Raw genomic sequence first — 24,990 nt, 5'->3', positions numbered from 1 at the left:
AATGAATGTGATTATGTACTGTTGTTATTAGTATACTAAACTCATTCCGTGACATGAAGTCGTAATTTTATGAATGAATTGAGTGTTTTTTCTTATAATTTTATCCAGATTTGGTACTGGAGAGGATGACAGTGTTCCATGTAAGTATAATTTTACCTCTCTCATTTTATGTAGGAATCCTGTGAATGATATCTCATTCAGTTCTATAACGAAGGTTTGGAATACAAACTGAATAGGGAAAGTTTTTTTTACAATTCAGTGTTCATATAAAATCATTTGTTTTTCGTGCAATTCAATGTTAATATGAAAGTTGTTTTGAAAGGGCTTTCTCTTCCAGTTGGTGATTGAAAGTTCTACACATATTTGTAAAGGATTGCCTTTTTCAACTAATTGCTTTCTTCATTCATTGAAAGATTCCCAATTTTTTTTAATTCAAGGTAGAGGAAGAACTAGAAAGCCAAAACTTTTCTCTTCCAAAAATCAACTCCTTCTGGAAATATACCCCTTTTGAATTAGAAAATATCGGTTTTCACTTTTCCTAAGAACAACCAACTTCCGTACAACCCGACTGTAATCTTACAGTAATTAGGGCGTAGGAAGTGAATTTCCCTGACGACTTCTGTGTGTTCCGAGACTTGGCGCATCGGTCTCGAAGTGGGCGACTGATGCATTGCCCTTTGCCGCAGTAACTAAGTTTCCGACCAAGCTGTACCTCACCGAGAGTGGAGAACTGTTATTCAGACCGACACTCCATCTGTCACTCTTGATAGGTGTACGGCAGATGCCGTTTCACTAACAGTCGCTTATAGAATTCAATTTGGTAGGATGCTAATGTTCGAAAGTGAAGAGGTAAGTTGATGGAGTTTCAGAATGATGGACAACTTCGGTTTGTACTGAGTCAACAGAAATATTTATCGTCATGCTCCAATTTATATTGTTGTGTTTTTTTGTATTGGAAAAAAATGTTCAAAAAAGAGCTGAACGTAACGGATATCCTTCATAGTCGATAAATTAATGGAAACAAACAATTTGGAAAGTTCCATTGTTAACGGTTTTCTGAAAGAAAAAAACGCAAATTTCATGTTTTTTCTCCAAGAACCAAAATACCAGACGAATTAGTCTGAACATGAAGTAGTTTCCAAACTGATCAAACTCTTAAAAAAGAATATGAGAAATACAAAGTCTGGAATTGACAGCAACAGAAAGCAATATTTCACATATTCGGTTTCATAGATCAGAAAAGTCTAGTGTCACTCAACCCTGGTCTATTACCAGGGTCGATAATTTTTAGACCAATAAAAATAACAGTGGATTGAAACTCATTAGAGAAAGAGGGAAATATGATGAAAATTGAAGGAAAAATAATTTACGGGCGATCTGAATTCGGGAAGTGGGGGGGAATGAGTTTCTGAGGATAAAAAATGGTTTATCCCAATTTCCGGCAAAACAAAAAGTCCTAAGGTCTACAATTTTTGTTTCCACATTTTTTCCAGATGATCCCAAAATTTATGTAAAAAATTTAAATCACCAAGTTTTTCAATTATATTTAATTACAATTTAGGAACAATCATGAAATACAAATCAATTCAAAGAACTAAGATTATAAAAAAAAGGAAAGAAGAAAAAAAAATTACATCAAAGGTGCTGCTTCGTTCCCTCCTGTTCATAAAAGAGGACATATGCCTCATTGCTCACAAGTGATTTTGGCGAAATTGGGAACACGTGTGAATCGTTGTATTCATGCCACGTGTCACTATATGGGTGTCTGCAATATGCTGTGTTATATCCGTTGTAAGTAGTCCCACTGTGATTTGAAAGTGCATATAGATTATAACGACAAGGAGCCACATTGTCTGCTGCATAACTGCTCATATCTAATCCATCTGAAGAAAAGTCAATGGAAACATTCAATTTGCCTCTGAACCTTTCCGTCGGAGAGAATCTTTCCAAATGAATTACTAAAATACGGGGAAACTTATAGATTGATAGGGACTTTGTATATTTTCTCTTTTGCTTGCACCTCGAACACAATGGTTTTTCATCTCCATCCAGAGTTTCATCTCTTGTGAAAGAATCCAAGCAATGTGACAAACTCACTTGGCCAGATATTTGTGGTATGGGAAGGGACAAATCCCAGAAAGGATCAAAGGTTACTGATGAGTGTCCACAGCGTGTACACTTCATAGTAGATTTTAATTGACCAACGAAATAGTCTACAATCTTGGAGTTGTTCATATTCAAATATCTCTGCCAGGACTCTTGTGTTTTTCCGTTATCGCTCAATTTTTCATCAATCTCAGTTAAGATCGTTTTTGGTCTTTTATTTTTCTTTTTAAAAAAAATTTACGAAATTTGACGAAAACTCCCTTTTTTATGTCCCAAATACACTGTGATTTATTTTATTCAAAATATTAATTTTTTCAACTTATTTCAACTTAATGTCAACAAAGCACCCTAATTTTCAATCGAGAATTCTCGCGTCAAAATATCAGCTTTTTTCAAAAAGTCGGTGTGCTTTTCGTCCGTTGAAATCTCTACTTTCTGATTTCGTGAAAAAAAAATTCTATAGTAAATGTTTGTATAGCTAGAGACATTAGCTCAAACCCATACAGTCTATCAACTCGCTGTGTACCACATGAAGATTCGATTCATAAAATACGACAAATAAAAATAAATACATGAAGGGAAAGATGGCAAGCTCTGGAAAATAACAAGCTCAAAACAATCAATCTTAAGTTGAACTTCCAAAGGAAGAAAAAAGATGTCTTTCCTGTGATGAAGAATTAGATGTGAAACATATCATCAAGGTGTGTCCTGACTACAGAGAGGGGAGACGACTACCTAAAGAACTTAGTGATGCCTTGAATCCAGATAAATTTGCAATTTTACTAAAGTATCTGAGATCTATAAATATTGTACATCTAATTTGATTGTAATGTGATTCAAATTGTAATACATCGCTAATAACCTTTCTAGTTTATGCGGTTTTATTAAGTGAAAAAAATATAGTGAATGTTATCAAAAAATGCAAAAAATCCAAAAACCTCGAAACTATTTTGTTTTAATCATTATGTACAATTTCATAATAAAAATATGATAGCCGTGATTTTATTCAGTTAAAAAGTTCATTTATTAAATTTTAATTACATTCATGTGAAAATCTCATAAAATATAAATACACATGTAAATCGTACTACTGAATATGAATACTTCATTCTGATTACGTTATCAATTATAATATTTTTAAAAACGTTAATATTGTCTTTCATAAATGCCTCATTTTGAATTTTGATCAGTTATCCATTAGTTTTTGTCTCTTTGATGGGATTTCTTCATCGTTGGATTCGACAAACCTTTCTAATTCTAGTTGACCTTCGAAATCTTCAAGACCATCACTTTTTCCGTCTCCAGTCTGTATTGGTTCTTCATCCACAATTTCATCTGAATTATTAACTTTTTTGTGGGTGTTTTCTTCCTTATTGGAGCAATTTTCAGAACCATGACAATTTGAGCATAAATTTGTACATTTTAAACCAAGTTTTCGATACCCACATTTTAAACTGCTGCATCCAGTTTCACAGCTGCAGCAAATAGTTTTGAGTAATACTTCCGGAATCGATTACTTTTCTGTGAATTTGGGCATGATGCCACGTTAATTCTGCTTCCAGCCCCAATCTGATGCTGTCAGTTCGTTATCAGCTATAATATCCCAAGGACATTGATAACTAACGAAATAATTTTATCACAGTTTTCGAAAGCACGTTATTTGGTAACATCCCGACGCCGAAGGCGGAGGGATGTTACCTAAAATAACATGCTTGAGGAAGTTGTGATAAAATTCTGAGTTATTTATCAATGTTCGAGGGATATTCGGTGAGAAAATTTTTTGCAATTCGAACAAAATTATTTATTGAACACACAGTTATTAAAAGAACAATTCGTATAATGATATAACTCCATAAATATTTTCCAAGTGTATTTTTTACTATTGACAGTATTTTTTGGTGTATTTTCTTCAATGATTTTGTCAATTGCCGCATCATTTTGAACACCAAAGCGAGGAAGTGACATTTTCGAAATAAATTGAATTACTGAAATGTCAAACAACTTTATTGTGTTGGTTGCTTAGCAATGTCACGACATAAGTGATAACTACCCGTGAAAACTATCCATGGGTAGTTATCAGTGTAATGATGGTTTCATTGGTTATTTCGACACACATGACTAGAAATAGACAAATTTGATAGGATAATTTTTTTGGCAAAAAATTTTCCAATCAAGTTTGAAGCTGATAATATGCCCTGTGACAATGTTGTTCTTCTGATTCTTTGGTTTGCCAAAATGAAAGATGATTCAATTTTCTTTAATTGATATTTTTGAAATTCTATTCGATTTACTGTTATTTTTTCATTTTCACATTAATAAGTAGATTTGATTGGTTTCAATCCATTTTTTTATATCTTCTTTACTTGCATCTTTTTAATGAGAAACATCGGCCAAATTGGACAAATTTTTAGTGTATGATAATTGATTTACGATACTTTCCTTTTCTTTTCCGGCCAATCCAGATGTTGTATCGCGACCGGAAAAGCAATACAGAAATGCAACAAAATTTTTGAAGGATTCATGTTTGAAAACATTAGACGTGGAAAATAGATGTTTTACATTTCCAGAACCTGGTTTGAGAAAATAAATGTCATGATTATTTGAATTTGATTAATTCAAATTGCCCAAAAGATCAATATCTTGATTCACAACAATGACAGTTTTGTTAGTATCTCTAGCAATTTCTATCGAGGTCTTAATTATATTAGCATCAGCATCTTCTTCTACTTGGTTACAGGAAAACCTTTGTGACTAATATTTTCATCAAAGCTTTTATTTTTGTCCTTGTTTTTCTCGTTAGATGAAAATGTTTTTTGCAAAAATGATATTTTTGTAGTATGTAGTAAGGCCCAGGTCCCCCTAGCTCCTTCCCCACTTCTCTGTGAAATACCTTTCAATGTGCCAAAATTTTCCATAGATCACTCAGATATATATATATATATATATATATATATATATATATATATATATATATATTATTATTATAAAAAAGCAATAAATAGGCATCTACAAATATTATTCAAAGAAGATTCTACAAAGTTTCCAAAATATTGTAGATGTCTTATCAAATATTAACTTTATTGACTTATTTGTTTGTTAATTATGGTAGTATATTTCAATTTGCAATTTTTTCGTTTATCAATGTAACATGAACGCTTACTTTTTTTGAGTATGTAAAGTGTACATTTTAATGAATAGCTCAAAATTGTACGTAATGAATAAAAAAAATTCGAATTCGAGTTTTATTTTTAATTTTTACATTTTCTGAGAACTTTTACTATAGTCTTGTATTTTTACTCCATCGGAATTTGCAATTTTTTCGTTCTTTAGTGTAACATGGAATCTTCAATTTTTTGTTAATAATTTTAAATTTTCAGCTCGTGTTGATAATTTAATTTTTGATTGTTGCTTTTATTTCATTTCACTGTAATTTCAGTTTTTTTGCTTGATACAATTGTTATTTTTCAGCTAATCTTTTAAATTTTTTATATATTCTTCCAGGGATTTCAAATCAATTTATATCATATTTGACAATATAAGTCCGAACTGATGAAATTCACCATGAAACATTGTTAACTACTTTTTGACAATTTTTGTACTTTTTTCATAAAATTTAAGACTGGGACTGATATTTTCCATATAGTTTAACCAACAAATATACGAAGAGTTAATGTTTTTAAAGATACTGATAAAAGTGGCCACTCAGTATATAACATTGATATACATCGTGAACACACGATAAAACATGGAAACACGAAGGGCTGCATCAACACAAAAAAAAATCCGATCCGTTTTCAGATAAGTCAGGAATCTCGTTTTCCCTGAGAAATGCGAAATTGCATTTCATGACCAGCCGCGATTGTCGATCTCGCTTCTTGTTTCCGTTTTATAAAAATCCACTACAAACCTCCCACATAAGATATTTAGCGCTAAAACTCACGAAAGTATTACCTGTCGCCGAGGCTGTCTACAATAAATTAAACTGCCAACCCTCGTCAAATTCCCCATTCGAATAAGTAACGATTTAGTTTTTTATTGCTGGATTCTAATTGTGACACCACTAAGGGCACGTTTATATCGAAGCAGCGATATACGACAAGTGCCGATGAGAGCCGAATTAACTCGGGAAAGCTTGATGTGAAATTCACTCGCTTGTTAAGAGTTAACAGTGAGCTGCAGTATGTAGTATTTGACAGAAAAGGTACTGAACATGACTTTACAGCAAAAAGGAATCACCGCCATTAAATGCGAAACAAAATCAAAAGGATTTCTGGGAGAACAAATGATAATGCCACAAATTTCGAAAATTCACCTTCGTCAAAATGGTAAAAAAAAAAATTCATTCAATAATTGAAACAACAGTTTATTTCATGTGTTCAAAATCAAAGTCAAAACATGTCTTATTGACAAAGTTTGATTGAAATGAATTCAATTTTTCAATTCAATTATCAACTTATTCGCCTAGGCGAAGATGCCTGTATTGCATTTCGGCACCCTTCCAGTTGCTTTCAAATTTGATTTATATGTAAATTAATTGCGGTATTAGAGTATATAATCAACCAAAAAAAAGTTTGTTGTAATAATTTGGAGGAACCAACGGAGACAACAGGGATTGGTTTTCATTTTATATATTTCAGATGCATCACGGAATCAATAGAATAAATAAATATACCATTGTCGAAATTTTATCTATCGGAATTTATCGAGGCTCAGTAATATACATTTTTTCACTTGTATTTTGAAAGTTTTCTGATTTTTTATTCCTCTAAGGTCGGGTGGGATACGGTTGAAAAATTTTAGACCAAAATACATAAATGATCATTGGGTTCAAGATTTTTTGAAAGAGTGAACTTGCAGGTTATTGTTGAGAGTCGATCTGGTCATCCTTGTTTTTTCCCCGTAAATTTTTTATGCGTTCGATACCTACATTCGTAGTGATGATTGATAAATGAAGAGTATTTTTTCGAGTAGGTTGGTATCTCCATAGAGTAATAGAATAGGGAATAATCTATCTTTTTTTAGTACGATCTTGATCAAGATGTTTTGTGCTGTCTGTAAAGATTGTAATGTGGCAATGAAAACACCAACTCTTGCGACTCTGCATTATCAGGTGATTGGTTCAGCGAGACTATTGTACAAAATAATTTGTTCTTTCTTGAGAGAATGTCTCTCAGGATATAAAATTTTTGACCTAATGCTCTTATCCTTTTCGTCACATGTCACTTATGTATTTTATCGATGATGTTTTTTCTGCATGTATCATTATCACAGTTGAAAGGATGTATTTTAAGGATAAATTGGAATGGTTGATCAACTATGGATGGGAAGAAAGTTATGTATTTGGTTTTCATAAAGTTCAAACTCAGTGAATTGCAGTTCAACTATATTAAAAAACAAAATAGCACATTCAAGCTATCGCTACTTAGTCTGGTGAAATTATATACTATAAATTAATATACATTGCTAGTGTGATGAATAAAATGTTCAAGAACTGAACATACAGTGTCACCATTAAAGTGCGCTTCATATGGGAAACTTTTTTTTTCGAAAAGTTTCAATTAAGTTGAACTTCGGCACTTGTTTGTGCTTTAAATTCAACTCAGAATGGTGCGGCCAACTGCGACCCACTGACGTTCAGTGTTTGTCAAATTCATCTTTCTTTTTGAGAAAAATTGAAAAAGTGCATTTGTAGATCGAATTTAACAAAAAGTTACTTGAAAAAGTTGTGTCTACGGCAGTTTTATATCCATTTGCCAAAGTTTATGCGACTAGGATGAAGTTAACGTTTTGCTTATTTTTGACAGATATCCCCTTCATTTTAAAAAACAAGTTCGGTTAATTGTCATCAATTCATGTATACATAACAAACTCATCATGGAGTTTAACTTTTCTGATACATTTTTACTCATACGGACATTTTTAGAGAGAAATTGAAAATTTGCTATAAAAATTTTAACATGACTGGTGCAAAGTTTCAATCACTTGGGTCAAACAAACCTTTGATTTCGTAAAAGCAGAGGCAGCTAAAAAGAAGCAAATAATTTCGATAGAACTTTTATTATTATTATAAATTTTAAACAATAATATTATAGAAAATACAAATGGGTACAAAAAATTACTTATTGATCTAAATGAGGTTGTCAAACACTTATAGCCTACATTTCAGTATGTCTTTCTCCACGTTCAATACAAATTATGGTCCTTATACTGACATCTGTAACTGAATTTTCATTAAATCGGGGATTTATATTTGCACAGCACTCGCGAATGGTATTTCCAAGATGTTGTATGTCGGTGAATGGTCTACTTCGGTACACTTTTTGTTTCAGGTAACCCCACAAGAAAAATTCTAAAGGTGTCAAGTCGGGTGATCTAAGTGGCCAATAATGTTCCCAGTTACGTCCAATAACTTTGCCTCTGAACATTTGTTGGAGGGACTGTTTTACAGCAACCGTGTGATGTATTGGTGCGCCATCAAGCTGATATCATAGGTCGTATTTAATATTTAAAGGCATATTATCTAAAACTTCACTAACCTCATTATTAAAAACGTTGAGATAATAGACGGATGATAAATTTTCCCTAAAGAAAAATGGCCCAATTATTTGGTCGTTAAGTATCCCACACCATACATTAGTTTTAAAGGAATACTGATAACCACATTCAACTGTGAAATTGGGATTTTTTTGGGCCCACCATCGGCAATTTTGAGAACTTACCGTTCCATTTGAAGAGAACGTTGCCTCATCTGTTCATAAAATTGTATACGGAAACTTTACATTTTCTTCTCTCTCTCCTTGAAACCAGAATGAAACCCCCAAACGGACATCAAAATCTCGTTCTTTTAATGTATTAATAAATTTTGGCTTGCAAGGCAAAAAGTTATTCTTTAATGAAATTTTTCCAACGCTTTCTCTGTAATCGGTATTTTTCATAATATCGGTTATGCTCGTTTGCCCGTGTTCAATAACTTTTAAACAAATGTCAAGTTGGGCCTCCTCATCATATTTACTTGGAGTGTGCTTTTTCTTAAATTGATTTGCTACGGATCCTGTTTTTCTGAATTTCGACATTATCCTTGACACAGTAGTATGTTGAACATTTTTCCTGGATGCCGTTCATTGAAAATGTTAGCTACTTGCCGGTTTGGTGTATTCTCACCACATATTAAAACTATTTCTATTCTTTTCAACAATAACTGTTAAAAATTTGACAAGTAAATCAACAACTTGGCACTACCATAGCATGCATTTTGTTTGTCAAGACCTACTTAAAAATTTTATTCAACGTGATTAAGCTTCCTTACCGCCCTAGTTAGTGTTTATAAGTAATCTGTAAATATTGAATATTGAAATTTTAATGTAATTTCAACTCTAGCAATTTTATTAATACTTATTGCAGTTTTTGAGTTGTGTCTGTTTTTTCAAAATTGAAGGTACTGACGTTTGTTCAAGAAAATAGCCAAGTGATTGAAACTTTGCACCAGTCATGTTAAAATTTTTATAGCACATTCTTAATTTCTCTCTAAAAATGTCCGTATATGTGAACATTTATCAGAAAAGTTAAACTCCATGATGAGTTTGTTATGTATACATGAATTAATGACAATTAACCGACCTTGTTTTTTAAAATAAAGGGGATATCTGTCAAAAATAAGCAAAACGTTAACTTTATTCTAGTTGCATAAAATTTGGCATATGGATATAAAATTGCCGTAGACACAACTTTTTCAAGTAGGTACCTTTTTGTTAAATTCGATCTAGAAATGCACTTTTTCAATGTTTCAATGCGACCCACTGAACGTCAGTGGGTCGCAGTTGGCCGCATCATTTTAAGTTAAATTCAAAGCACAAACAAGTGCCGAATTTTAACTTCATTGAAACTTTTTGAAAAAAAAGTTTCCCATATGGTGCGCACTTTGATGGTGACACTGTATGTATTTACAACAAAAAAGGACAGAAAAAGATATCAAAAACAGTTTGTATTTGCATAGCACAATACAACACTTTACGAAAATTGCCAATTAGAATGTACTTTAAAAATTTTCAATATTGATTACTTGAGATGTATTCAGTCAGACAAAGGTCAAATTAAAAAGTATCTTGGTAGTACTCTGATGAACTATAATAGGATTTCCCACAGGCGCATTTCAGATGGGATGAAAGGTGATTGAATACTTTCAACCCATCATAAATGAAAAATATTTTGGACTGGGCAAAATAAAGTTGTTTTTTAGAGTAGGTTACAGATAGACTTATCGCAGGCCACTAGAGGGTTGAAGTGTTGTTCCAATGTTGAGAGTTTTGAACGGTGCGGAAAAATTTTAATGTTGATGTTCACATTAGGGCAACGCCTTGAATCTCTACTGCTGAATGCCTAGTGATGAGAGCGTCGATAATGTTCTACAATATATAATTATCATAAACATTTAAGAAAAAGATCTTGACGAATGAGCAAGTTATTAGCAGTTGAATTTTCACCTGCAAGAATTATTCCGTCTGGAGTGTGACGTCATCTGACTCAAAAGACGATGTTCATGTTGTTTCAGTACCTATGTTTTGCAGTTACTTGTCCCACCCGTATCGTATTCAATTCATTACAGGAGCTGGGATTAAAAATTACTCATAGTGTACGTCAGCTGTCAGTCATTTTATGGTGAAATTCGCAAAATTCAAGTATCTATTTCTCAGTACGACTACGGTAATCTGTAAAACTTATCATCATGAGACTTTTCCATTGAGTTTTCCCAGCTATTTTCGAAAATAGGAGTCAATTGGTGCGATTCCTATCAGCTCTTCATAACAGGCAGAAATAGCGACGAACTTGAAAAGAACACGTGAATCATATATAGAACTGTTAATTGTTGTATGAGATGTCGATAAAGGTCTCCCAGAGATAATCTAGTAATGTACGTTTCATGTGATGTTCAATTACCTTTTGTGTCAATTATTATATTATGCCATGAGAAATTACAGTTACAGTTCACTGTTAACTCATGATAAATGACTCCTTGACGTTACTTTATGAATGACTCCTTGACATGTTACAAAATAGTATTGGTAGTTTCCTTCAGGGTACGTTTACAGGTATATTGGAAACTTCATAAACGATTCAAGCGACAATACTAGTGAAGCGAAAAAAACAACAATGTTTCTTATATTTATTTATTTATTCATTTATGTCCGTCAGGCCAAGGCCCAATAAAAGGAGTATACAATAATAAAGCAGGTAACTATTTCTAGATAAATGTAAGTATAAGTGAACAATCTTATATTAAGCTAGGAACTAATCTATACAACTATTTCTAAATTGATTCAAGTTAGAAAAAATTAAATCTATAGAGTATTTATTGACAGTTCGGCATATAGAGGTCAACGGGCTGTAGAAATGGTGTTGAGAATTGGGTACATTAATGCGGAATGTGATATTTGATCTGGACGTATATCGAGGTACATTAAAATTGATTTGGGAAAGGAGAGTTGGTGAGTCAATGGGACCATTGACTAGTTTATAGATGAAAATGAGATCTGCAATTTTTCGTTTTTTTCTCAATGTTACAGAATTAAATTCAGTCAGAAGGCAAGTGTATTCATAATTTCTAACCGGATGGTTCCAATGTTTCTTATAATACGCAAACTTGAGGAATTTTTTCTGAACACCTTCCAAAGCATCAATGTATTTTGTTTGATTAGGATTCCAACAGAACTACAATACTCTAGTTTATTACGTTCCAAACTATAGTTAACTGAACGAATACATTCAAATGATCTAAACTCTTTGCAGTTTCTTATAACAAATCCTAGTGACTTAGAAACTCTTTGAACAATATTTTCAATGTGCGCATTAAATGTAAGTTCATTGCCGAATAAGAATCCTAAGTGGAGAGTATCATTAACTCTTGGTAAGTCGATATTATCAATTGTATAATTGAACTGGCATGGATTTAATATACGAGCATAAGTCATAATTTTACAATTCTTAAAATTTAGAAAGAGTTTATTTTCACAACAACACTTTTAGAGTGAATTCAAATCTCTCTGAAGCAACATACAATCAAAGGAATCCCGTATTCCTCTGAAAAGCTTCAAATCATCAGCAAAGATTAGCTTTGTTGATTGTATCGAAGCGCATATGTCATCTATAGAAAGTAAAAATAACAGCGCTTCCAAATTAGATCCTTGGGGAACTCCCGACTGTGCGAAAAATACATCTGATTTTTCACCTTCATATTCGACATATAGACTACGACGATTCAAATACGATCTTAGTAGATTTTGTATTTTTGAGGAAATACCATATATTATTATATAGAACTTTTTCAGCGTCAATAAGCGTTGAGCAAAAAACTTCACAATCAGAGAACTGGGGATAAACTGCTTGTCAATCCCAACGGGTCTAGATCCTTATGTTTGGTAGCTGAAGCTGTTGATCAGAACTTTACAAAATCCACAATTTCACCACCAACACAATCGGATGATTCAAAGGCAACATCAGCCATCGGGAAAACAAATCTACCAGCTGAACAATTTGCATCCTCCATAGTCGATTTTCTGGAAACGGCACCACCCACTATTTCAACACTAGAATCCACAATGCCGAAAATTACTTTCCAACAGCGTCTTGTAAGGCGAATATTGAAACAGCTCAATATCAACAAGGCTTTTGGTTCTGATGAAGTGCCCGTCATCGTACTTAAAAAGTGTGCAAATGAACTCGCAGACTTGCAGAGCTTGCAGACTTTTCAACCTGTCTCATAAAAAGGGTGATTTTTCTTCTTGTCGAAAGATTGCTCGCGTTCAACCTATTCCCAAAAAGGGCAAGAAAACTCTTCCAAGTAACTATAGACCAATCACTTTGCTGTCAGTGATATCAAAACTTATTGAAAAAGCCGTAAAGCACAATTTCCTCAAATATTTGGGAGGCTTCAACATCTTGAGCGATCATCAATATGGCATTGAAGTTCGAGGTGTACTGAGTTGAACCTCAAAACGATTGGCAGTCACAGTCCATCGCGTATTTCTGATATGTACCGCTCTTGGTGAAATCAAATGTGCCAAGTCACTTGAATACTTCTCGTGAAAGTATCTATAAGAAAGAGACGAATCTCCAACCATTCTTCGATGTTCGAGATCAGAAAGGTTGCAAGTGATGTTCGCGTCTCCAATCTGGCGTATGGCTCTTTTCTGGATAAAATCCAGCAGCTTCGGGGTATGCTTAGGGGCGGAGCTTCATACATACTCCAAAGAAGGTCTGCTCTGAGCTTTATAAAGCATCAAAAGTTGCTGAGGTGCTAGTTCAGAACAGTGTTCCGAGCTTTTGAGAAACGGCTTTTGCAATTCCAGTGACGTGATTGTGTCAAAACATATTGGTGTCCATTTTAACCCCCAACAAACTTATCGAAGCTGAAAGTGGAATTGTCTAACCAGACATTATTATATCTGGGTCGGAGACATTTATCTTTCTGGGGAAAACCAATGCCTATGTCTTTGTTGCATTGAATTGAACCTGGTTGTTCTCACTCCAATTCGAAATTACTTCTAGATCCTCATTAAGATATGCAATCTCCTGCTGCCGGTGAAGATGTGCATTCACCGCCGATGTCCTGGAATCCAACTGGAATGACGAAACAAGTGCGCTGTCGTCAGCAAATCACTATATTTGATTCTTGCTTTCTTTCAGTAAGTCGTTGATATACAATAAAAAGAAGGTTGGAGACGATATAGATCTCTGGGAAACATCAGTGTTGATGGTGAAAATATTCGAAAAATATATTTGTCGAAGGCCACTTGCAGGGAACGTTATTTCAAAAAGCTGAGGAGCCATAATCAAAAATGATTCGACAAGCTATAGCTTCGAAGTTTTGCCAGCAAACCTTAATGTCACACACGGTCAAGGGCCTTAGAAATATCAATCGCAATAGGTCTTGATTCTACATGTTGCTCGATTGCGTTATTACAAATATGGGTGACATAAGATAGAAGTAGGTCGCCTGTTGATTTTTGATCTGAAAGCGAACAATTTTCCAACATTAAGGAAAATCCTCTTTCTTGTAAGACAAGTTGAGGAGTCTGCAATATACTGAAGTATGCAAAATACTGGTGCGAGTTGATTTGCGCAGGCAGAATTCGCCTGAATAGACGTCAAAAAATAATTTTCGGTATTGTGTATTCTAGTGTGGGAATAGTGGGTAGTACCTTTCCCAGAAAATCGACTGTGCTTTCTCTAAGGCAAGTTTAAGCAAGTGAACAATTCGCTTGTGTTAGTGGTGGAAATGTGGACTTTGTGAAAATTTGAACAGCTTTAGCTACCGACCTGAAGGATATAGACCCCAATTCTCTGATTGTGAAGTTTTTTGCTCTCATTTATCCTCAGTTTGCAGCTGTTGCGGGCATTAACAAACCCCGTTCGGTTTTCGGCACTGGAAATGTTATTGCCATTAGGCGGGATTTTTGAAGGCGACATATTGTTCGAATTTTTTTTAACCAAGTTTAGTTGTTGAAAGTTCGTTTCATTGAAGAAGGAATATATGCAAACATGGATTATAGAATTACATCCGTGATTACAGAAGCACAAATAGAAACGACTGCTAAAACGACGATCTTGCCAAGGAAAATTTCGGAAATTGTCTTAAAGATTCTCACACTCAGCAGATCTGTAATGCCAAACTTTGCGTGGCTTAGGGTGTTCCCCAAAATTCATCGGCAATTTACTCAATACTGAAATGGGTGCAGCACTTTTTCTATTAAATGAAAAGGAGCAATGCAGACGGCAGCTCTTCGTCGGTTGGCACTATGGGTTCGTTTGCAAACAAAACTATATCATTGTACAGTAATTGACTGGTCAGAAAATAGGAGGGGCCGCACTGTAACTTTTAAAATGTCTATGTCGAAGATAACTTACTTGGAAAGTTGAGCAACCGAGTAATGATCAAATAGTTGTTTTACCCAAAACTTTAAAAGACTTTATCATAAGATGTTATCAAATTGATGAGTGTTAATCAATAAATAAATAAAACATAGTAAAACATACAGACATTCAATATGAATAACTATTCAATGGTTCAGAGTGAAAGTTCCAAGAAATAAGACTTGTAATTTCAATAATAATATCAATATTAGATACTTCAAGAGGGTAATTGATTAGGTAGAAGATGTTTTAGGAAATTAATTTCCCAGCGCATAGTACAATGTGGAGGTTTACATATATTCGCTGAAAAACATATACTTTAACCTGAGTGTATCTAGATTGAATGTACATTAATAATCGAAATTTTAAATGTTAGAATTTCATCCTGTGAAAAAAAAATGAGTGAAACGTGTTCCTCTGGCGACAACACTTTGAAAACTCAGTACGGAATCCCAGTCCAACCAGGACTGGAAGTTGGAAAACTCACCTTACGTGAAGGGTTTCATCTGGTATTAAAAAGGCGTTGACGTGGTACAAAGTATTCAAACACTAAATTGTCCTAGATGTTCAAAATAGGTCCCTATCAGAAGCCAGGACGTTATGGTTGATGATAAGATGGGTAGATCGGAATATCCTTCAAGGATCATTTAACAAATTCAGGATTCATCAGCCGAACAAAACCAGAAACACCTGTATGGCAGACACCTGTAGCTTCCGCGAAATCTACCATCCTAACTGATCAAAAGAATTCCTTTTCTTCTTCTTCTTTTCGGAAGATAGGATACTAGCGTTTCGACCTATCAATATTTGCATGTTTCATGCATAACGGACCAATCTGAACAGAATAAATTAATGGTATGTTTGGTTGTATCTGGTCAGAACCCCCTAAAGCTAAATTGGCTACACTGACGAAAAATGAAACAGTTGTCAGTCGAAATGTCATCAAACAGCTGACAATTAAAATTGAACGGAAAATACTAAAAGAAAATTTCAATTCAAAGACACTCCTTGTGAACCTTATCAATAATCAAAACACATACATACATATGAATCACCCACGAAAATTCCAATAAAGACAAACATCGAATGCCAAATGAGTATGATATTTTCTTTTAAGTAATTTTATTTACCTAATTTTAATCATTTAAGATCAAGACTGGTACGCAGAAAAACAAATCATACTTTCCACAGTAAGCAGAAATACAAGCTGTAACTCTTGAAAAAACAAATAGGGCTATAACGTATGCAGTTTCAGTGAGAACAAGTTGAAATCAGAAGAGTTATAAATTTTTCTGATGGTGAATCAAGAACTTATAATTTTCCTTTCAGTTACAACTTGTAAAAATGTGATTTATCGTCAAAGGTGGTTTTTGAATCGAAATTAGCAATGGGATTCTTATAAGGTTTCTGTGGACGAGGTTAGACAACCAACTTTACATATCTATGTTTGTTAATTTTATGTTCGCTGAGGGTAGGTCACCACGGAGTGAAATCTATGTTGCTCTAAAACTTTTTTTATTTATTAACAAAATAAAGTAGCGAAAATTTACATGTTACATGGGTTTGTGATCAAAAGATCCCAATGGAGAACTTAAGGTGACTGTGTAAATTTCTGGATTGATTGTTAGATATAGATTCAGAAGACTAGCATATTCTCCATCATGGTCAGAAATCCAGGTTGGCTCATTTATATTTTGAGTGAGTCTGCTGCTTATTACAAAAGCATCAGCTTCGCGACCTTCTTCGTCGTTTAAATTTGAAAATTTGAGCCATTCGATATTGTGAACATTGAAATAACCGAATATATAAATTCAGGTTAACTTTCAATCGCGTTGAGAGCTCGATGGAAACGAATCGGTCCAAACACCAGAGTTTCTTCGCATCTTTTTCGAGAGTGGTCATGGACTTTTAGAGGTTTCGAGCATTACACCATTGTAAAGAGTTATATGAGAAACAATATTATAATTTGTTCTGCACTGGTAGTATCGCCGTTTCTATTGATTGTTACGTCTCCAAAGTAAATGCACCCTAAGAAGAATCTAGTTCGAAGTTCGCGAAGATCGGTCATTGTTTCCTTTTGAGATTCGCGGGAATTCAGACGGAAAATTTGTCCTTTGTGGAAGGACTCGGGAGTCATTGACAAGGGTTCGTTCTAAAGTGTAGAGGTAACAATGGAAGTTCGAGCACTGCATGCACGTGACCTCACAAGGGAGGTTAGTTCTGTCGACGGACTTTATGTACTTCCTTCACTCTATGAGCATGTTCTCAAGCGTAAATGTGCAGGAAAGGTGACAAGGCTATCGGATTTCTTTTATATTTAGGTTTTATGGATTGATTCGGAATTGATTTCTGAGAAAACAGTGGCTAGGGACAGGATAAGTAGGACACTCGTCCCAGAAATCACTTTTGAATATTTTATATCATCCATATTTATTATCAGAATTTACTGAACCATGTTACTCCAGTAGTGTGTTTCTGAAAGTTGCCTGAGTAGTTTCTCACCAAAATATAATTGATCCAACCATTAAAAATCCTTGAAACTTCTCCTTTCATTGAATATGAAAATAGATGGAACACAACTTTGATGTGGGAAATGTAATGGATTTATTTTTCATGAAAAATTTGAAAGAGTCGATGGTCTCTCCGATGCTTCTTTAACAACTTCAGGATTATCTATTTCTGGTCACCTGACTTTTGTTCTTCCTGAAAAATTCAGTAGTAGGATTTTTCTTTTGGCTGATTTGCATCATCTCCACAAACCCACGCAATATTTTTTGCTGGAATGTCTAATCGGGACATATTCTTATACTTTGAAAATAGTTTGAGGTTCCTTTTTCAACGTCTTCTCTATGATTTCTGTTGGAATGAACTCTCTTCGCTATACGCAATTTTGACTTTCATAAACTTGATACATCTGCCAAAAAATATTGGTTTCAACCTCTTACCTCAACTCCAACAATTCGATTCACGCAAATTTTTTTCACAAGTGCAACCCAATGAATTTTTTCGAAATTGTTTTGATTGTAAAGCATGACTAACTAACATTGATAATGTTATTTTCAATGCCACCTACAAACTTCCCTCGGCATTCAATGTTTTCAATGCAGAGCTCTACACTGTACGGAAAGTCTTGGAGCTTGCAAAAAATGAAAAATTACCAAACTCCCTTATCCTTACTGTCTCTCTCAGCTCCATAATTAGCCTTTCCCAAATCTATCCTCATAATGTAATTCTTCGAATGATACGAATAGAACTTCAACAACTTCAAATGAATGGACAGAATATCATATTCCTATGGAATTCCATCACACATCGGCATTAAGGGAAATGAAAAAACTGACCTACTCGCAAAAAATGCAACAAAGAGTGAAGTACTCCCATGTACGAACATAATTATACAATCCGATTTCAAAAAAATTGTGAGCAACATTCTGATAAATAGCTGGCAACAACAATGGAACACCAATGGGCCAAAGCTGAAGGAAGGAAGAAAACATCATGTCATCCTTCCAAGTCTACGTATAGGACACACAAGGCTTACCCATGGACATATCATAGAAAAAACAAAAGAACCACACTGTGATATTTGCCAGACAAAAATGCATTACCAGCAAAGAGAGGACAATAACACCCCAGAGAATATCACCCAGACCTTAAGAGAAGGTAGCGCAGCCGAAAATGTGATGAAGTTTCCAAAACAAACCAATCTTGAACAAAATTTAGTACCGTTACACAATATCAATGTATTCACTATCAATATGAACGTCTTTAATAACTGTCATAGTTGATGAGACGATAAATAGAGCTAATAAAAAAATAATAATGTTATTTCCTCCAAAATTTCAAGTGCGCAGAGAATTACTGTTTCAAACTTTCAAGTCAGGTATGTTTATGGGTCGAATATTCATAGATTTCAAGTCAATAGAATCAAATTCCAAATTCTAACTGAAATCAAAACTCTTCGCTGAATTATTATTGTCTCTTTGGTTTTGTTTCGTGAATGTTTATGTATAATGTTTCACATAAAGTGAGGAGGCATTCTTGAAGACTGGCTGAAAATCAAATTATCTGAATAGAACAATTTGTTCAGGCTAGTGTTGAATCACCTACACTGTAGGTTAATGGACTGACAGGCAACAACTACATCCCTGGCTAATACCACGAAAGGCATTGGATTATATCCGACATATATCAGTGCAGGATTCTTCACAAAAGTAATTATTGCACATGCTCTTGGCGATACAACTGCTGGAATCGCTTTTCAATCATTGGAACAAGGCCATCATCAACATGAAGTCGATAAATTTTCATGATTAAAGCTCAAATTCCTTCTAGAGTATCATTTCTCGAATAAGGCTGAAGCGAACGACAAACAGCATATTTGTCATCGCTCCATCTGCCCGTAAACGAGGTAACCAACCGCATCGCCCAATTCTTCGTATGAAGAAACAAATCACTTTTAGTAGAAGGGCATACTTGAAGACTAGCTGCAAATCACATTTTCTTAAAGAACAATTTGTTCAGGCCAGTGTCAACTCATCTACACTGTAGGTTGATGGACTGACGCGTACAGGGTGGGTGAGTTAAGACTGGCCTGAATGAATTGTTCTTTCAGATAATTTTATATGTATAGTCTTTCGCTATTCCTGAAGGATACGATCGCAGATGGTCTTCATATGCTCATCATATTTGGGTCCTTTTGGTTTTCTTGGGCTACACGATGTGCCATCAACTCCAAAGAATCATCTTTCATGACCGTATTCATCGTTTCAATTTTTGAATTCTCCTAGATGATGAGAAATACTCATTATGAAATGTCTCAGTTCTTCTCGTCTATTAGATTCATGTGTTGTTTTTGTAAAAATTATTTCGATTGCGATCTAGTAACTTAGATTCGTAGTAATAAAACTCCCTTTCCTAGAACTGTTTTATGGACTAGTGAATAAATGTGGCTTCAGACACTATGGATCTACGTAATATTTGAAAAAAATGTATACTGTTTTGGTACACGAATTTTGATGGAAAATCATTTATTTTTCTGATGAAAAGCATTGCTGCTAATGCAAAATGAAGCATCTGCAGACGATTTGTTGGTGACGAGTAAAAAAGTAAAAAATAAAAAAGATAACACGATACTTCTAGTGAGGCGACGAAAGATTTCCAGCGAACGAGAGAAAACATTGGTGGCCAACATCATAAAGGAGGAATCCTACTGCGATAAATGGAATGCAGAATGGGTTTTGGTGAAGAAATTGCTGATTCAGAGCAACCCTGAAAAAAATCCCAACTAATACATGTCACAATCATTAGATCACATTATATGGAACCGGATCTATGGACAACAGATGAGATAAGAAGGAGCATGAAGAACGATAGTAATCTGAAGATGGTTCAAGAGTGTAGTTAGAGCTGGATATTGGTGAGTTTCCAAGCATGACGCAGGTTTCAAGAGATACTGTGATAAGTGAGGTTCCCGATACATCTACAGTGAACTCTTGTGAGTAAGAAGCTCGAATTAGGCAATGAAAGTGCACCAGTTGATCGAACCAGAAGCACATGTCAGAGATGTGCTACACACTCTGTGGAAGTCTATTAGAATAACACTCTGACATAAACACAACCATTGCCAGAGTTTTACAGAAGTACTGGCTCCATTAACTCGCGGGCGTGAAAAGGCAGTACCAGCCTCCGGTTGGAGAAAACGCCGACACAGAGTTCAAACGAGGGGGCGCTTTGCGGTTGTCTCGACCTGGAGAAGAAACAGAACTAGTCTTCAACTGAGAGTTTTTTTTCAAAGATGAAACACAGGCACTACAGGAAAACCTTAGAACCACTCTTAGAGCGGTACCTGTGCGAAAATAGTGAATCACATTGGATTTGGATCGCTGGAGATTGAATCCATTTGGAAAAGCGTTCTCAGGAAGTTTATTCCACATAAACGCAGTTCTTCAAATGAAAGAGTAATTGGACAGTGAAGTTCGAGGTTTACTGAGTTGAACCTTAAAACGTTGAGCAGCTACAGTCCGTCACTTGAACACTTCCCGTGAAAGTATCTATAGAAGTGAGACAAATCTCCAACCTTTCTTCGATGTTCCAGACTATCAAGATTGCATGTGATGTTCGCGTCTCCAATCAGTTGGAAGGTTCTTTTTTGGATAGAATCAAGAAACTATAGGGTATGTTGGGGGGCGAAGCTCCATACATTAAAAAAGTACTGCAAAGATGGCCTGACCTGAGCTTTATAAAGCATCAAAAGTTGCTGAGGTATGTACAGTGTTTCAAGCCTTTTAGAAGCAGCTTTTTCGATCACAGTGACATGACTATGCCAAGATATATTGGGGTCCATTTCAACACCCCCACAAAGTTATCGAAGCAGAAAGCGGAATTGTCTGACCTGACATTATCATTTCAGCTTCGGAGACATTCATCTATTTGGAGTAAACCGATGCCTGGGTTTATGTGGCATTGAATCGAATCTGGTTACTTTCACCCCAATTCGAAATTACTTATAGATCCTCATCAGGATATGCTACTTCTTGTTGCCGATGAAGACATGCATGTTAGTCGATTGCGTTATTCCAATCAATGGGTGACACGATAGAAGGTCGCCTGTTGACCTTTGTTTCCGAAAGCCATATTGATGATCGCTCAATATGTAGGAGCCTTCCAAATATTTGAGGATATGGTGGTTTACGGCTTCCTCCATGATTTTTACACGCTTTATATTAGCTTCACCTGTATATATGTATGTATGTATGATTGTTTGTATGCATGTTTGTGTGTAACTCTGTATTGACAGAATTATCGGCATTATTGCTTGATCTATTCGCGGGCAGATGGTGTTGTACGTAACTATCAATTATTGGTTGATCTATTTGTACTTAATTATCAATTATTGCAATCAAATAAAATCAAAATGTACTTTATTGTTGAAGATGAAATCTCATCGACAAAGTGTTACTATTCTAAGAAATATAAGATACACAACTTAAAAAATATTGAAAAATTTTTTTTTTAATTTTCAGTTCGATGTTCTTCGAAAACGTGTTTTTTAGTTTTTCTAAACTATATTTATTGATATTACAAATAGCAAATCGACTGTTCTGTAGTTATTGGAAAGGGTTTTCTTGCTCTTTTTGTGCTTAAACATGAAGAAAAAACGCCTTTCTGGAGAGACAGGTTGAAAAGTCTGCAAAATACTGTTGCGAGTTCATTTGCGCACTTTTTGAGTACGATGACAGGCACTTCATCAGTACCAGACGCCTTGTTCATTTTGAGTTGTTTCAAAACTCGCCTGATTAGATGCTGCAATATCGAGAAGTAATTTCCGGTATTGTGGATTTTAGTGTGGGAATATTGGCTGGAGCTTTTCACAGAAAATACACTGTGGATTGGGACGTAAATTGTAGATGAAGAGTATCTATTTGATCGAAAGTACTTGGTCTGTTGCATTCTGCTAATACCAGGAAGGCAAGTCAATAATCATCAACTTCAAAAGACTGTAACTTCAGAATTTAGCGAACGAGTTACTAGATATTAGAGCGGAGCAGAATTGCACCGGTGCTGACCCAATTGTGCTACCAAACTTAATTATCGAATTAATGTATTGTGATGTATTTCTGATTGGAGTTGGTATTTATAGATATATTGAAGATCTATTACTAATTTTCGAGCTATTACTATACATTCTGTAGAATAATGTGATTTCGAGTACGAAATTATCCACTCTCAAATGAAGTGATTGATAGTGAAACAAGTAAATATGTCGTAGACATAACTAAAATGATGAATGCGGCCATATTTATAATGTAAACGCTGTTATATAGAACGGTTAACTCGAAAATGAAAAATAACTGACTCTCCGCAATTATTGGACATATATGGCACCGCAGGCGTGCTAGTTGCTCTGCTAACCCCACGGTTTCCAGGTTACAGTATTAAAATCGAACATTTATGGCATATTGTCACGAACTGTGTCAGATTCTGAACGTTACCCTACGATGAAGGATTCCAAAGCAAACTTGGATAAATGAATTTCAGAAATTGAGATACTCGTTCATTTGATTTGGATTGAAAGGGGTTATTTTTAGGAGATATATCACTTCATTGAAGTGGAAGTAACTATGAGCCTCATTGGATCATTTAAAAATGTTTTCAAACTGTTGAGAGGGTGAATTTTTTTATTTAACAAATGACTATCAGATATTCGATAACGATATTTGAGAAATATCGCCTTCTGAAACCATAGGCTCAGCAACAGCTCAGATGAAACATCGAGTTGACAGTTATTCACGATGATAAAATCATTCTGGGGGTTTTATGATCGAAAACGAAAGGTTCTAGATCAAATTACTTTTAAGATATTGATTTTTCATTCAGCTTTCCAGTTATTCGATGACAAAAAGTACTAAGAAAGAATTTGAGGTCGAACGTCTCTTGGGCATCCTGGATCACGAATTGTTTTGAGCGCTCGCTATTCATTTTAGCACTGTAGCTCTGATTATAAAATTTTCAGATTCATACACGTTTCCAAACAGGAAATAATTTGACAAGATTGTAAAGATTCGCTGTGATTTCATCAAGGAGGTTTTCTAATATTTGGTGTTCAAGTAGATTCCAACGCATGCAATAATGTATTACCTCAGGAGGAGAATATTTTGAAAATCAGAAAAAAAAACAGTTCGTTGGAAAATTATTTCTACTTTTGTGATGAAAATATAGAAGGTGACCTTTGTTATCTCACTTGATGCGATTGTTTGTGTGTTATTAGATTATTCCATTCAATCAATAGAGTATTTGCTGGATTGAAGTGGATGCTATTCCACCTTTTGATATGCATCAAGGAGGAATTTCCAAATATTCCGACTGAGACGCCCCTCCCCCCGTGGAGGTAAGAACGGCGCATTTACATATGAAAATTACACTGTTTCTCCATACCGCTTTAGTTTCGGAGGCTGAAATTTTGTATATAGGTTCGATTCATGTTATAGATGTGCAATAAAACGACTGGAGATAGCAGAAGATAATGCTTAGCCACCTCTTAGGTTGGCCAAAAACATCCATTTTGACCAGTATTGGAATTCAGGAACCTGTTCTGACATATATTTTTGTAACCTTACCTATCGATAACAAAGTCACCTATCAACTTAACCCGAGACTGGTGGGTGTTTGTGACTAGTTTCAGTGAAGACAAGGAGGTTCTTCGATATCATTTCAAGATTTATAATTGAAGGGGGCGCCAGATAAATTGCCTCATGAACATCATAAATGTGTCAATACCACTAGTTTTAATCTTACTAAAAGATATAAAACAACAGGTAACGATTTAAAAATGTATTCGAGACCTATAACCTCTTGTATCTATGTAGGATATGAGTCAAAGCAATCAAGCAAGTAGATTATACATAAGGCAATGCCTCCTGATATTTCAAGTTATAGACTTAGTTCAGAGGATAGCGTTGATCGATAATTATTTTCAACGTATATACATATACACACCAAAGAGTAGGTACTACAGACGAGAAACGATCGGTGAATGAATATGAACTTAGCAATAAAATCAGAGCAGGTATCGCAATCCATAACACATCAACCCAAATTTGATGCAGAAATTCAAATGCCGCCAAGAAACAATAATACGTCGCCAGAGCTCAAGCGCATGCGCAATTCATAAACCATCAGACAAAAAAGACAATAAAATTTTCGCCTTACAGTAAAAAAAAACGAAAGCATTGAAAATGAAGCCGCAGAATGAAGCAATAACTTTCATGAATTCCACAGTGGTTGTAGGTCAGCAAGTGGTTCTTGAATTGAAAGTGGGCTAATGACCTAATTGTAATTGTAAGTGGCCAAAGACTCCGAGTAGCTCCTTTCAATTCGTGCTGATGACTATGAACCGCTCTGTATAAAAAAGAAACCAAACTTTTCGATCATCCCATATATGGATTGATCTTCGATTACCAAAGCGTCAGCGACACT

The 24,990-nt window shown here is 34.8% G+C and overlaps 1 protein-coding gene across 1 annotated transcript in view; it reads right to left on the bottom strand.

The window, feature by feature from the left end:
* side-II (sidestep II transmembrane protein) overlaps window positions 1-24,990 on the bottom strand; it is a gene marked incomplete at its 5' end in the record, with an annotated part of 375,227 nt that overhangs the window by 274,400 nt on the left and 75,837 nt on the right. The window lies entirely within an intron of this gene.

This window comes from Leptinotarsa decemlineata, unplaced genomic scaffold (assembly GCF_025532065.1).
Source record: "Leptinotarsa decemlineata unplaced genomic scaffold, Ldec_3_MD MMD2_tig00078422_RagTag_RagTag, whole genome shotgun sequence".
Classification (NCBI taxonomy): domain Eukaryota; kingdom Metazoa; phylum Arthropoda; class Insecta; order Coleoptera; family Chrysomelidae; genus Leptinotarsa; species Leptinotarsa decemlineata.
The sequence above is the reverse complement of the archived record's forward strand: the minus strand, read 5'-3'. Positions and strand labels throughout refer to the sequence as shown.